The sequence below is a fragment of the Castor canadensis genome, chromosome 7, assembly GCF_047511655.1.
Source record: "Castor canadensis chromosome 7, mCasCan1.hap1v2, whole genome shotgun sequence".
Taxonomy (NCBI): Eukaryota; Metazoa; Chordata; class Mammalia; order Rodentia; family Castoridae; genus Castor; species Castor canadensis.
In genome coordinates this window covers 68,727,848-68,742,714 of record NC_133392.1, presented here as the reverse complement: position 1 = coordinate 68,742,714, position 14,867 = coordinate 68,727,848, and the positions used below count along the sequence as shown (strand labels likewise).

Below are 14,867 nucleotides of genomic sequence, written 5' to 3'. Positions count from 1 at the left end.
TAGTCAAGAAAATCCAGGAAAAAAAAGACCAAATTTTTTTTTTAAATTTTAAGTCAAACTGGTAGAACAGGGCATGGTGGCTCACACCTGTTACCCCAGCTACTCAGGAGCTCAGGAGGGAAAGGTTGGGAGAATCACAATTAGAGACCAGTAATAGGAAAAAGTAAGACCCCTATCTTAATAAATAAGCCAGGCATGGTGGTACACACCTGTAGTGTTAGCTACAGCGAGGACATAGGTAGGAGGATCACTGCTGGAGGCCAGGCCTAGACAAAAACATGAGCCTTATTCAAAAACTAATCTAGAGCAAAAAAGGTTGGGGTGGAGGGTGGTGGCTCAAGTGGTAGAGCACAAACATGAGACAGTAAGTTCAAACCCCAAAAGTCTTTTCTTGGAAACTAGAATGATAATGACTTCTTGAGAGTCACATTGAAAACTAGAAGACAATGGAATAGTGCCTTCAAAATTCTAAATATAAATTACTTTCAGCTTACAATTCTGTAGGCAGCTAAATTTTCCACTAACCCAGAAGGAACAGACTTTCCCAAAACACTCAAAAACCAAACAAAAACCCTACCTCTCGTGTGTGCTTCTTAGGAACTTCTGAAGGATTCCAGCAAAACAAGAAAGCTAATAAAGAAACTAAAGAAATCAAATATAGAGAGCCCAGAAACAGGAGGAATCTGACACAGAAAACCATACAAGAACTCCCAGGATGACAGCTGAGCAGTGGGCTTGAGGAACAGCATGCAGAACATCAAGCCAAAAAAGGGGGAAACTATTCACATCAGGAGGAAGGGAACATGAAGGTTTGTAGTTCTCAATATGTAACCCTGGTAAATTACTTGGCAGACCATTAAGCAACATAACTTAAGGTCATAAAAATGTGAATATTAAATATTGATAAATGTACTGATTCTTTACCCAAGCAGAAAGTCAACACATAACGTCCAACTTGATAAGGAATAGTAATATAAGCCTATTATTTACAGACAAAGAACTTGTTTTAAAAAAACAGTAATTATGGAGTTAAGGAAAGGAAAAGAGTGCTTCCCAGGACAGCTGGTCTCTTTATAAACCTTCAGGTCAATATATTTGACTGTTCTCATTTTTAAAATATGAAATAGTTTATAATGTAGCAATAAATACAACATACTGAGTTAAAGGCATAAAAATAAAATTATCATCTACCTTAAAAACGAGACTATTACAGGTTCAACTGAAGAACAGCATCCAACTACTTTCTGAAAAAAAAAACAGATGTGCTTTTTAGGTGAAAGTTAAAACACTTTTTGCTTCCACTACCACTGTCTCCCAGCCAATCTATGGGTTTTTTTTTGTTGTTGTTGTTTTGTTTTGTTAACCAGCATCTACACAGCAGTAAGTTCAAGGTTTATAGAGCATGAAGCGTATATAATTTTAAGGGACTGCTTTAAGAAAAGGAATACAATACCTCTTTCCTTTGAAAAGATTATAAAGCCATGTGCCTCTGTGGGCTCACTGCAGGGCCCCTCCCAGGGCCTGTGCAGTGGCCTTGAAGCCATTAGCTTCACAGAGATTCTGCCTATGCTCAGAGGCTCCAGGGTTGGGCTAGACTCCCCAGCTCAGGGGAGGAAAAAGTGAAGTCCTGGCCTGTACCAGGGACTGTGGGAGGTAAACACAGTGCACTTCCAAGAAGACACACACAACAGCATTTAAGAGCCATTTCCCAGGGGAGTAGGGGTGAAGACTGAGAAGACAGGGAATGTAGGAAGTGGCTTCTCTACCTCCCCCAGGCTTTTCTTTTTCACCTATCCTGGTAGCTGGGGCTCTGTGAAGATTTTGTGACAACAGGAAGGTTATGTCCTTGAAGGAGCAAAAGGCTGCAAAAGAGACTGTGATCTAGATGTTTTTGCAAATGGAACAACAGAAGTTGGGACCCTTGGCTAAACTGTGACGGGCAAGCTTCCCTGCACTGGAAGTACTCTGAGGATAGGGTAGAGTCTACAGTGGCAGGAAGGTCCTGGTCAGCCTCCCTCAGGTTGAAGCTCAGCCCCTCAAACCTGAAGACCTGGGTGTGACCATTCCAGCACATGACTGAGGCCTCCCAGCCTACTTAGAAGCCTCAGGAATCCTCTCCTTCAATGAATCCTTAGCAAGCCCAGTTCTTCCAGTAGCAACAAAGCCCCCAGCCAGCAGTGCATAGAAGAAGCTGAACAGAAATCCCCGTGGAACTCACAGATCCCACTTAGAGGTCCAGTGGATGGACTGGCCCACTATGCTGGCATCCTGGGCTCTGTCGACTCACCCTGGGCCACTGAGGTATGTGTGACAGGATGAAGCCAGGAAATCCATGTCCTTAGTTCAGGCAAGCCCAGCAACTTCCACCTTTAGACTTCTGCTCGGATGATCCCTATGGCTAGTCCGTCCTATCCTGGTCTTCCTGGAGGCCAGATGGAGTCCCTTCCTTTTCAGTAAGCACACCTTGATCTCCCCAATCCAATGTTGGCTCTTCCTGGAAGTCCCCAAGCACTAGACCTAAAATGTTCCTTATGACCTCTAGTGTTCTGATAATGTTCCCTTTTTTCTACTTCCTAGTGTGGGCATCTGGAACCTCATTATGTATCACCTCATTAGCATCAAATGTTATGAATGTACACGACCACTCTCATTTTACTAACAGGGGAACTAAGGCTTAGAGGTCTCCAAGGTCACACCCCAGCGAGGGCCAGAGCCAGGGCTACATTTTTCTGGATTTCCCAATGAGACAGTCAGTGCTGCAGGCTGTGAGACGCTTCTGCCTCCCACCACCACCCAGCACAGGGCCAGCAGCGTAAGGTCCTTGACGGTGCGTCCTGCTAGAACCCCAGTGTACCCTGACTCACCTCTCCACGCCCTGGGTATCATCTGTTCTGACAGCCTCTCTGATGTAGGCTCCAGGAATTCTGGGGGCAGGCAGGCCATCATAGGACATTTTCCCTCTCTCCCTCCCACCCCACACAGGACCTTAAAGGTATGACATGGTGTATGAACGTCCCAAGTTCTACTGGGCAGAGGCTGCGGAGTCTCATTCCCCGTCCCAGCAGGACACTGTCTCACCTCTGAAGTGTGGGTCACAGGTGACATTAAGTCACTGACATAAGCCAGAGAACCCCAGGGCAGCATTTCACCAACCCTGACTGTATTTTCCCAGGCACTACATAAAAAGCCACCAGAAGGTTCTGTCAAGCATTCAATTCCCCACCCACACACCAGGAATTAAAAATAGTGGCGCCTACATCAATCATTAGCCAGCCTGTGCCACAGACTCTGCCCTCTGAGGGCCAGCAGCCCAGCCTGGAGAAATTCTGGGCAAAGCAGGCTGGGAGTGGCCACCAGCAGGGTCCAGGGCCTTGACAAGGGACTGAACCCTAGTAAGCAGGTTCTAAAAGACACTTCTGAGAAATAAAAGGCCAACTCCCAGTGGCATCTGAATTACACTAGAATCCTAAAACATGTGACTAAAGGGGCTGTCATGAGATCATTTGGTCCAATTGGCTTAGTTTACTTTGGGTGGGAGGCGAGGCCCAGGGAGCAGAAGCAGACTGCTTGAGGCCCCAGGACTGGCTGGGGACAGGACAAGGCCTAAAACCATGTCTCTTGACCAATGCATTTCAGCCAAAGCTGGCCCCACCACTTAGCACATTCTGGGCTCCAGCTCAGTCTCCCAAGCTGGCCATAGACTTGGGAGATGTAAAGGTTAGCCTAGAAAAACCAGAGTGAGGAAGCGACTACTGCCTCCCCGGTAATTCCCATGTAATCAAGCCACACAGAAAGTGTCAGCTCTTCCAGGGAGCCTGCTGAATGTGGTGTCTCTCCAGCAGGGAGCCCCGGTTGGCAGCCACTGCTCTCATCTCCTTGTTATCAGGAGCTACAGTGAACAGAAGCCCCTGCTCAGCTAGGGTGTACAAAGCCTCTACCCAAACTGTCCAGAAAAGAGTCACCTGTGGTTGTCACATTTGGGGTTGAGGAAGGCAAGCCGGGAGGAAGTGGCACTACAAGACATTTCCCCATCCCAAAACTGGGTCTTGGAGGGACCACCTGGTCCTGTGAAAGATCTGGAAGATTTGGAGACAGCTCTACTGCAGAGCCCATGGCTGATATCCCTGAGAGCGGGCCAATGACTCAAGAGTACCAGTAAGGAAGAACAGGCCTCCCAGCCTGTTCAACAGCTGCAAGGACAGAGCTGCCCTGCTGCATGGCCTGTGAGCTTGCTGCTATCATGACACACAATTCCCATTTCCTAACCTGAGCAACACTGGCTTGGCCAATGACACAGCTGATAAACATAGGAATAGTTTCAAATTAAGGAGAGCAGTGGGTGGTGTAAGAGAAACTTCTGGCTACCGCCCCTCAACCATCTGCCATCTTGCTTTAGGAACAGAACACTCGCCTCAGCCTGGCACACAACAGCCCCAAGTAAGAACCATGTTCCCAGCCGCCCTAGCAACTGAGCAATCCCCACCAGCAGGTGTCATGGACCATGCAGGTTAAGGGAAGTATCGACACAGTGCTACCCAAGTGTGACCCTGAGACAACAGCATCAGCACAACATGGGCATTGGCCAGAAACTAAAACAGCTCAGGTCCTGCCACAGGACCCACCCCTCTTCATCAGAACCTGCGGGGTGGGGCTCAGGATCTGCAAGCAATCAGCCTTCTCTTGCACTCTTGATGTTTGCAAACCACAGCCCTAGAGAATGCTCGGCACAACATAACATGACATTATATGGCATGACAGACATAACACAAGAAGCCTGGACAACCTCATAGAACAGACTCGGAAGAGAGATAAGCGCCTCTCTACTTCACAGAAAAACCTGGATCCTAACAGGCTGGACAGGGAAGAGGAATGACGAAAAACTAAACCAAGATAGCAAAAATGAGGAAAGGAAAACAACCCCCAAAGTAATAAATAATGAAGGCAGCACAAGGAATAAAAGCAAGCGTATCCGCTATGTAAACAGGCTGAATTCCTCCATCAAAGACAGAAAGCACCAAATACGGTCTGTTGTTATTGCCTTTTGCTACTCTCTCTCCCTTTATGCCTAGCCATGTGCTAAAAAACAAACTTTTTAAGCAAGAATGATTTAAAATTAAGGGTAGGGTAAAGGCATACCAGATAAACAAAAAGAAAAGCCAGAGGTAGAAATATTAATATAAAAATGTGTTGAGGACTTTCTGATAATCCTGTCTTAGCAGACCAAGGGCTTTTCCAGCCAATTTGCCTTTATCTGGAAATATAGGAGTCACTAAGATCAAGGTTCAGCAAGACTTAGGCCTCTCCAGCCTATTGAGATAGTTAATATAGCTTATAGCATAGCCTGGAAAAGAGCCCTGAAATGAGGAACGGAGTGCTATATCTGATGTTTGGCCCTTGTAAATTTTTCTTTACTAACTACTTTGCCATTTACCTTGAAAAACAAAGAAAGTCCATCTTGCTGCCTCAAAAGAGGAAGGAAATGTGAAAGAGCAAGTTAGAGTTGTCCAAATCCCTTGGCCTCAAGGAAGGGGGCCCAAACTGCAAAGGAAGAGAAGAGGTTCTGTTACATTTCAGGTCTGGTTTGTACCCCTCGAAGGGTCACCTGCTGGAAGCCTAGTCCCTAATGTAATGATATGGAGAAGTAGAGGGACCTAGTGGGAGGTGACTGGGTCATAGGTACTGAATTAAGCTACTTCAGGCACCAGCCTCCTTTGTCAGTCTCTCTTCTATGCCTCCCCTTGTACATGCTCACCTTCCCTTCTTCACCACACTGTGACACAGAACAAGCAGAGGTTTTACCATGCTTTTAGAGTTCCTGAGTTGTGAGCTGAATAAACCTCTTTTCTTTATAAATTATCCAGCCTCAGGTTTTGTTGTATCAAGAGAAAATGGACTAAAAGCCAAATTTCCAAGCTACACCACTGAAATTTGCAGGCAAATCTCCCTTTACTCATTCCTCCTAAAAGCCTGCCCATCATTAGGACCATTAGGTCAGCCAAGGAAGGGGAGGTCATGATTAATAGCAAGCTCAGAAGACCTGCTTATAAGTGTGTAGCTGGTCACAAAGTAAACTTAATACAGGCTGATATGAAGAGATTTTTGCAGTTCACATTCACTAACCATAGCCCAATAAAACTAGCACTCAACAATGAAATACAACCATATTCTCCAAGACACTATCTTATATCAGGATCCCATCTTTCAAATAATCCTTAGCTCACAAGTGAATTACAGAGTGCCCAGAATGCAACGGAATGGTGAGCACTTCTTACAAAAGCTCCCAGGTAGAAATGTACACACTGAGCATTAGATACATGTTTTTTAAGTTAAAAGAACCAATTTAGACAGATATTAAAAGGACAGCAACAAAATAAACCCAAAGTAAGAAGGAATGGGAAAAGGCTGAAATTAATGACCAATGAACAGAATAAAAATATTGGTCTATTTAAAATTCCAGCATATCCAGTAAGAATTCCATTCATAACAGCACAAGAATGTCAATTCTTCCTAAATAAATGTTCAGGAACATTCCAATCAGGGTCCTTACAGGTTGATCTGATGCTACTTCAAGTAAAAAAACACAATAAATGATCTCACACCCACCCGGGAGGGAGAGCTTGCATAAATTATGGTTATTCAGTACTAAGAACATTCCACAACTGCTCACCTGAAGAACAATAACCCAGAGTTACTGTTGCGATGAACAAACCACACAGAAGCTGCAGGACCAGGTGTGTAGCATGAATTCAGTTTATAAACTGGGTGTCGTTGGTCACCTGTAATCCTAGCTACTCAGTAGGCAGAGATCAGGAGGATTGCGGTTCAAAGCCAGCTCCAGGCACATAGTTCAAGGGACCCAACACAAAAAGGGCTTAAGTGCTTGCCTAGCAAGCATGAGGCCCTGAGTTCAAACCCCAGTACCACCAAAACAAAACAACAAAATAAAAAATGAATTCAGTCTATAAAAGGAGCAAATCTTTGGGCACCCACATATGCAGTGCATGGAAGGAGGAGAGGGGATGCAGGCTGCCAGCCATCCACTGAGTGGATGTGAGATGGAGGATTAGGTGAGGAGACAAAAATCAAACACCCCCTCAACCACATCGTCCTCCGCCACAGCCTGTCTGCCTTTGGTACACAGGATCCTCATCTTCTGCTAACCCTCACCCACGTGTTCCAATTTGTCTTCTGCACTCATCATCCCAGCAAAACGGCCACTGCTAAGGCAGCCCCATGTCCTCTACATAAGTGAGCACAGCAGCACCACCACCACTAACTAGTCTGTCCTACTGAAGTGGGCTAGTCCTGACTCCTGGGAGATAGCTATTCTGGCTCTCAATCCTCTCAGGCTCACTTTCCTCTACTAAGCTGTTCAAGGTGAGTTCTTCCACATCATTGTGCCCCTGACTTCAAATACAAATACAACATAGGCAAAAATGATGGTCTGGTCACCTTCTGAACCTAGACCCACCTGTCTACTTCATGTCTCAAAGGTACCTCAGATGTAACACATCCACCACTGAACTCATGCCCTTCCCCACCCCTCCAAACCAGGTTCTCATCTAGCATCCTGTGTCTTGGGGACATAGAGGGGAACAAGCCTAGGACAGGCAGGGGTAGTCTCTGCTTTTGTGCACACAGTGGGGCTAAGGAAGAGTTCAATGGAAACATGCCTTATCACCTGCTTTCTAAAAGTAGCTGTGCCCTTTTCGGTGAATAGAGCAAGCTCACATCAACTATCACCAGCTCCTCCCAATCCCATACAATTCATTCCCCCAGAGATGCTGCATCCAAGGTTTAAGGTGAGGTACACTCCCTCCCCTCCTTATGAGCAGCCTGTTTCTGCTCTCTATCCCCACCCAGAGTACACAGATCACTGGCCTTCAAGCCAGCTTCTCCCTGCCCCAGGAGTGAGGGCAGGGGGTCCCTGAGTCCCCTCTCAGTTGCCCCCTTCTTTTCCACAAAGGCAGTGGGACCTTCAAGAGCACAAGGCCCTGGAAAACTAGACACTAAGAGATCACAGAGACAGGCTTTGACCTAGGCACCTTCTACCTCCAGCTTCATGGTTCCTTGCACTGACACACCCCAGTATCAACATGGTCATGACCAGCCCTCAGAGTTCAAACCCCTCCTGCAAAGACCTTGTCATTTGATTCTGCTTGACACACCACTTGTCATCCAGAACACTGGGGCTATGTGGCTAAAATGATTTGTCCCAGGTAACCAGGAACTCTGGCCCTAACCTCAGCAGGCCCCACCCATTACGTCCTTAGTTTGAGTCACTGATCATGCTGGGCTGTTAGGCTCCTGCCCTCCAACAAACAGCCATGTGACTTCTGATCTTCTGCTTCATGTTTTACAGGGGTCAGGGTCAGGAAGCCCAACACAGAATGGTTTCAATGATTATAAGAAAGTTCCACCCTAAAAGGAGTTCAACTCCTTTTACAAATGCAAATTCTCTGTTTTCTTCAGTTACCTAAAAGGTATCCTATCTAGGTACCATCAAATTTCTCATGTTTCATGAACGAGGGGACCAGAGGGCACTGTGAAGAAAAACCCAGAGAAGCTGGAGTTTGCTATGTCCAGCTTCTCCTTCACAAGCACAGCTTCGCCTAGTCACACCCTTTAACCTTCCCAAGGGACCAAGTACTAGGAACTGCTCCAGGCTCAAGAGGGAAGAAGGCAGCTAGGAAGGGAGGAAGGAAAGGTCCTGGGGCTCTGAAACCTAGAACTCAGATCAGAGTTCTGCCCACACTGGGTTTTTTACTCTGTTCTCTGGGTTCCTTCTACAGTCATCCCAAACTACCCATTACCTCCCTGAGTCACATGACCAAGGCAGCACTAATCAACCCTAGCCTTTCTGCAACAGGGATGCGCCCTTTTTGTCATCCTTGTCCTGGTGTTCTTAAGGGCTCAAATGGTCACTCTTGGCCACTCAGCCCCTCTCTCCCTCTCATGCTGGCTTCCTTTCCATCTCACTCTCCCTGATTTCCTCCATCTGTCCTATAGGTTCATGTTAGCCACAGAGAAACTACTTCCCTTGCCCACTTCTCACTCAACTAACATTTCCTGAGCACCTAGCAAGGTGAGGCCTATCCTGGGTGCTTCAAGAGATCAACAGATGATCAGATGACTCAGAAGATACAGTGGTGGCTCACGCCTGTAATCCTAGTCAGGGAGTGGAGACAAGAGAATCAAAGTTCAAGACCAGACCAGGCAAAAAGTTCCTGAGACCCCCATCTCAACCAATAAAAGTCGGGTGTGGTGGCACATGACTGTCATTCCAGCTATGTGGAATAGAAAACATAAACAGTAGGATCACAGTCCATGCCAGCCTAGATATAAATCCCAGATCCAGTACCACAAAAAAAAAAAAAACCCAACAACTAAGTGATCCAGAAACAGTTCCCACCCTATAAAGAACAAGAACACGGCAAGGGATAAAACACATGCCCACACAAATACTACCCAAGACAAGTTCTGAGAACTGGGTTAGTGCCAGAGTAGAGGAGGAGGGCAGTGTGAGCATGTCCTGTCCCTCCTGCTGGGGAGCAGGCAAGCAAGTAAGGAAAGAGGACAGAGACTCATAAGCTAAGTCAGAGAGACAGTTCATGTCAACTTAGCTATATCTTTATGAAAGGAGTAATAGCTATGGGAAACCCTGGTTATCCTCAGGTATCTGGTTCAAGGAGCCCACCGTGGAGGAAAACACACAAATGCTCAGATGCACAGGGTTCAGGGCTGTACTGTAGGTGCTTGATTCATTTTTCCATAATGCTGCCTTTCCACAAATCTAACATTTTCACTTCAACTAAGCACATTCACTTTACCTTGCTTTTGGGGCATCATTTGCTTTTGGGGAGGCAGATTTCCACAAAATCAAGGACAGGGAAACACTCAGCAGATCACACAAGGATTTAAACACAACTGACAATAATGCAGGACTGACAGCTTCTCCACACCAACTAAGCTGCGTAAAGGGCACACACAAGAATTTGAAATTTTTGCTTTTGAAATTTTTTAAATTTATTTTTGACTCTGCTTAGTCAAAGCCTGCTAAGCCGGGCTTATTGTATTATTATTATATTATTCATTGGCACTTGCATCTGATTACTTATATACCAGGCCCTGCCTTAGGCACTCTATGCCTGAGTGGAATCCACCCAGGACACACAGGTATGGTAAACCAGTGGTCACCTGTTCTGCCTGGTCAGGACCTGAGCACTGTAAAAAGTTGTTTAAAATATTAATTCACTGAATCCTCACATAGGCCTGTGAAGTAGGAATTATAATTATCTCCATTTTACAGGTGAGGGAACCAAAGCACAGAGATCCGTAAGAGATCAGGGAGAGATGCAGGAGTCCAACGTACTGACCACCCAGGGCCAGGACTACACACTGTCCTGCCCTTACCTGGCCTCCCTGATCAAAGAACACCTTGCAGCACAGACAGAGCCTGAGGGAAGGGCCCTGTTAATCCTCCTGGAATCCCAAACAACTGACTGTAGCGAGAAAGGAATGGAGGAACATAAGGAGAGCCAGTAAAGGGGGAGCAAGACAGCTGGCCCTGCCCTGCGAGCCTCTCATAGCTATTATGTGGGCAGGTCCGGGGACAGCAGGGCGCAGCCAAGAGAAGACCTGTGGAGAAAACAGAGGAGCAGGATACCAGGACACTAGGGGTCCTGTCCCCCCACACACCCCATCTCCACAGAGAGGTCACTGATTAGAGGACGGGGGACAGGAAGGCCCGGAAGAGAATGCCTCAGCTTGGACAGCACTGGATCCTTAGTTCTCCTCCAGTCCCCAGATAAAGAACTTCGCATCTCTCCTTTAAACGACTGTTCAGGAGCTCACCTGAGCCCACGCGGAGAGACGAGTGACGAATCCCTGTGGGAGGTGGAGAAGGGGGAAGGGACCACACCATCTGGGACGCTTGCTGCCACAATTATCTCAATTACTTGAGAACGTGCCTTAAACTGCAGCGGTGGCGGCTCCAGCAATGTGCAGCCTCCGGGTCTCTTAGGATAAAAGTTCCCGAAAGTGGCTTTCTCCCCCACCAGCCTCGCCCCGAAGGGCACCCTTGCTCCACACGGCCGGCGACCCCGCCGACCCCAGTACCGGCCAGTTGCCTTCCGGTCGCCGGTCCTCCGGCTCTAAGCCCTACCCGAGCCCCAGCTGAGCTCATGACCCGGTTGCTCCGCACAATCCCATGTTCTGGCCTTGAGGGACCCGGCCGGTGCACCCCGATCCCACACGGAGGGCGGTCCCCTCCCCCGCCACGACACGGCCGTCCGGTGCAGGGCAACCAGGAAGCGCGGGCCCGGCAGGCGGGGACGGGAACGCGGCCGCCTTGGGCCTCCCCGACAGGGGCCGCGGGGGCACGGCCGGGACCCTTACTCACCCTGCCTCGGGGATGGAGGGACACGAACAGGGAGGGACAAGGATAGCTGTGACTCTCTCCGCGGACGCCCGGTTCTGCTTCGTTCTCTGCCGGCTCCGGCTCTCCAGAACTCGCGACCCGCGGGCAACGCTGCCGTCTGGGAGGGGCGGGAGGAGGAGCCCGCGGGGCGGAAAACTCCCCGGGCGCGGCAGCCCCCACGTGCTCCGGGGCGGAGCCGCTCGAAGGGGGCGGGTCCAGGGGCGGGGTCTGGACGAGACTCCGCCCCCTGGTGATGCCCTGCGCGCGTGGTACAGAGGAGCAGCCTCTTCCCGAACCAAGAGCAAGCCGATGGTTTTGCAGGTTGAGAAACCTGTTGCGGCGCCCCGAACCTCTACCACCCAGAGCCGCTGGGAGCAGTGTGTGTTGTTAGTGACTTTAAGGTGAAAAAAACTTTCTACGTTAAAAAGGTCACGTACAGTATGGACTGGGGGCCTTCTTAGTGGAGAAAACTGGCACACGACTTCATCCAGCTGATGAAGGTCAACACCAACAGTGATAAACCCTATTGACTGTATGTACCGTAGTGGTTTTCTTCCCAAGAGCACATAACTCCAATGTACTCATGCAAAAACATCAGACAAACCCCAATCGAGGAATTTCTACAGAATACAGGGCCAGTGCTCCCCCAGACTGCCCAGGTCATCAAAGAGAAGGAAAGTCTGAGACACTGTCACAACCAAAAGGGTTCTAAGGAAATAGGAAAACTAAATGTAATATGGTATACTAGATGGAATCCTGGACACCTGAATAAAATATGGACTTAATGCATCAATATTGGTTCATTCGATGTAGAAAAGCACCACACTAAGATGATAATAGCAGATGTAAGGCCCTGGATTCCATACACACACATATACACACAAAGTTAATAGAACTCCCTGTATTCCCAATTCTTCTGTAAATCTAAAAGTGTTCTAAAAAGTGTTATTTTTCAAAAAGGTATACATATGAGTATATATTGGCATAAGATATTTTTAAATTAAGTAAAAACGGACATAGGCTCTTCACTCCCCTGGCCCACTTTTGTGTGTCCTTCGGGTCTCTCTCTGTTCAACATGCTCTGTATGTGTACCTGTATGTGTATACTTACATAAGATGTATTATTTACAAAACAACATCGCAGTTTTTTTTTTTTACTTGCTGTATCTTGAAAGATCTTTACAGGTACACGCACCTGGATCGACCTAGATCTTCCTAAAGTCTGCACAGTATTCTTTAATGTCTAGCTCCTTATAGGACCTTTGGATTTGCTGCCTATTTCTGATTGTTGGGGAAAAAAGAAAAGAAAGGAAGAGAGGGAGGGAGGGAAAGAAAGAGAAAGAAAGGAAAGAAAAAGAAAGGAAAGAGAGGAAGGAAGGAAGGAAGAAAGAAAGAATGAATGAAAGAATGAAAGAAGAAAGAAAACTGATAATCTATGTGCATTTGGAGAGCGAGAGCTGGAAGGATGGGGCGGTAGGTAGGTGGAGAGGTGCAGAGGAGGCTCTAGCCTTCGCGGCAGGGGTGCGGGGCAGGACAGGAGCTGGACAGGAGTCATCTCCTTAGCCTCCAACACGCGTACGTCCAGGTGCAGCTTTTTTCCCGGCTGGACAGCACGTTTTGGACATGAGTGGGCGGGCGGGGTGCGATTCAGGCCAAAGGCTCTGGAGCAGCACGTGGAAAAAGCCTCCTGGAACAGAAAAGGAGCAGAGGGTCAGAGACAGAGCAGGAAAGACTTCCCCCAGGGTTGGCTCTAACCCTTGTGGGGACGCCCGCTGTCGCGCGGGATCAGGCAGGACTCAGGACAAAGGTTTGAAGGCCCTTACAAAACCCTCGCGCTGTTCTTCCGAGCCACTGTCACCCGGGAGCTGAATGTCACCTGGCGCTGATCCAGCAATTAGCTTGGCCTCTTGTGCCCGCCCTCGTAGCCCCACAGCGGCCGCAAAGGCGAGCGTCTTGTAGCCCACTTTTCTCCATGGCTGATTTAGTTGCTACGTTAAAATATATCATTTAGGGTGGAATTATTTCCTGCCTCACAGCTCTTCAAGGCCAGAGTGGTGAACACCCACCACTGCTCACCTTTCTGTAATTTACAACCAGTTAATTTTCACCAAACTCGTGTGGAGCAAGGTGCTGAGGAAATACTGCAGAGGGCCTTGACGGTGGAGGTCCGGTTCCCAAGGCCAATGGGCAAGGGTGGCTGCTAAGATGCCCCCAAGAAACAACGAGTGAGGAAGACATGTAAAACTTGGTGTTCCTCTGACTGGGTACTAGACGTGATTCTCAAGGTTACAAGTGGTTCCTTGTCTGAGCCTCGGCTTGCTCACCTAGGAAATCGTCAAAAGGGTCCAAAAGAGTCCATAAGATTAGCCAGTTTTGTTGCTGCTTAGAGCTGCTACAAACAGGAGATGAGGCGAGGGACAGTAAATGCCTTGTAAAAAGAAAGGTCATGAGCTGTAGAGCTGGGAGTAGTACGGTATTACGATCTTTCTTTTCACCATCCATTCAACAGGTAACAGGTAAACACGGCATGCAATGGCCTGCGCCATAGAGAGAGGAGAGAAACTGTGTTCTCAACACAGCTTCTAATCTAATGGAGAAACAAATAAATCATAAATGCCACACATAATAGAAGCTTTCAAAGAGGATCCCTGGGGGCAGGTGGAAGGACAGGATCCTAAAAGCTTTCTGATTTCTCTCACCAGGCGTGGCACAGAGCCAACTTGCAGTTTTCCAAATCATGTTCACTCTTTTTAAAACTATCTATTACTTTACTTTCTGCTTTTGTCTTTGTAGTTGTTTTCCTTCTGCGTTCTCTGGCCTCAGTCTGGAATTCTTTTTCTGCTTTCTAGAGTTGAATGGTAGGATCCTGTTTTCAAAGTCTTTTGTTGTTTTCTAGTAAATGTTTATGACCATAAATCTCCCTGTATATCCTGCCTTAGCCACACTTTAAAGTTTTAATATGCCATGCTTTTGTTACCTCTCAGTTATAAATACTTTGAGAGGGGATCATTAGGATTTTATCCTTAATTCATTAGAGGTATGTCTTCCATTTTTTTTGTTTTCAAATAAATGACTTTTTTAAACAATAGTTTTGTCATAAGCTTCTCCCTTTAATGTGCCCTTTTTAGAATTGTTGAGACTTCTTTTGTGGCCTAATATAGACTTTTTTTTTTGACTGTCTCAGTTTTTGTGGATATGGTTCCTCTCTCTCTCCCTCCCTCCCTCCCTCCTTTTCCCTCTCCCTATCTCTTTTTCTTGGTGGTACTGGAGTTTGAACTCAGGGCTTTGCCCTTGATTGGAAGGCACTCTGCCACTAGTGTCACACCTCCAGCCCCTCCCTCCACTCTTTATACCTTTACCTTATCTCTCTATGCAGCTTGCTAATCAGGTTATTTAGATCTTTCTCCTTGTTTTCTTGTTCAAGCTATTGATTTTGGAGTAGTTTGAT

At 47.3% G+C, this 14,867-nt stretch overlaps 1 protein-coding gene across 2 annotated transcripts in view; it reads right to left on the bottom strand.

The window, feature by feature from the left end:
* Window positions 1–11,565, bottom strand: part of Anxa11 (annexin A11) — a 50,761-nt gene extending 39,196 nt beyond the window's left edge. Inside the window, exons 1-2 of one of the 2 annotated variants that reach the window (XM_020165755.2) lie at window positions 11,402–11,542; window positions 1,192–1,244 (exon numbers count right to left, since the gene is read on the bottom strand). The gene's annotated coding sequence lies outside the window, so the exon portion shown is untranslated. Of the gene's footprint in view, window positions 1–1,191; window positions 1,245–11,401 lie in introns of both variants that reach the window. The other variant, XM_020165754.2, reaches the window with a different exon arrangement.
* Window positions 11,566–14,867: the final 3,302 nt, after the last annotated feature.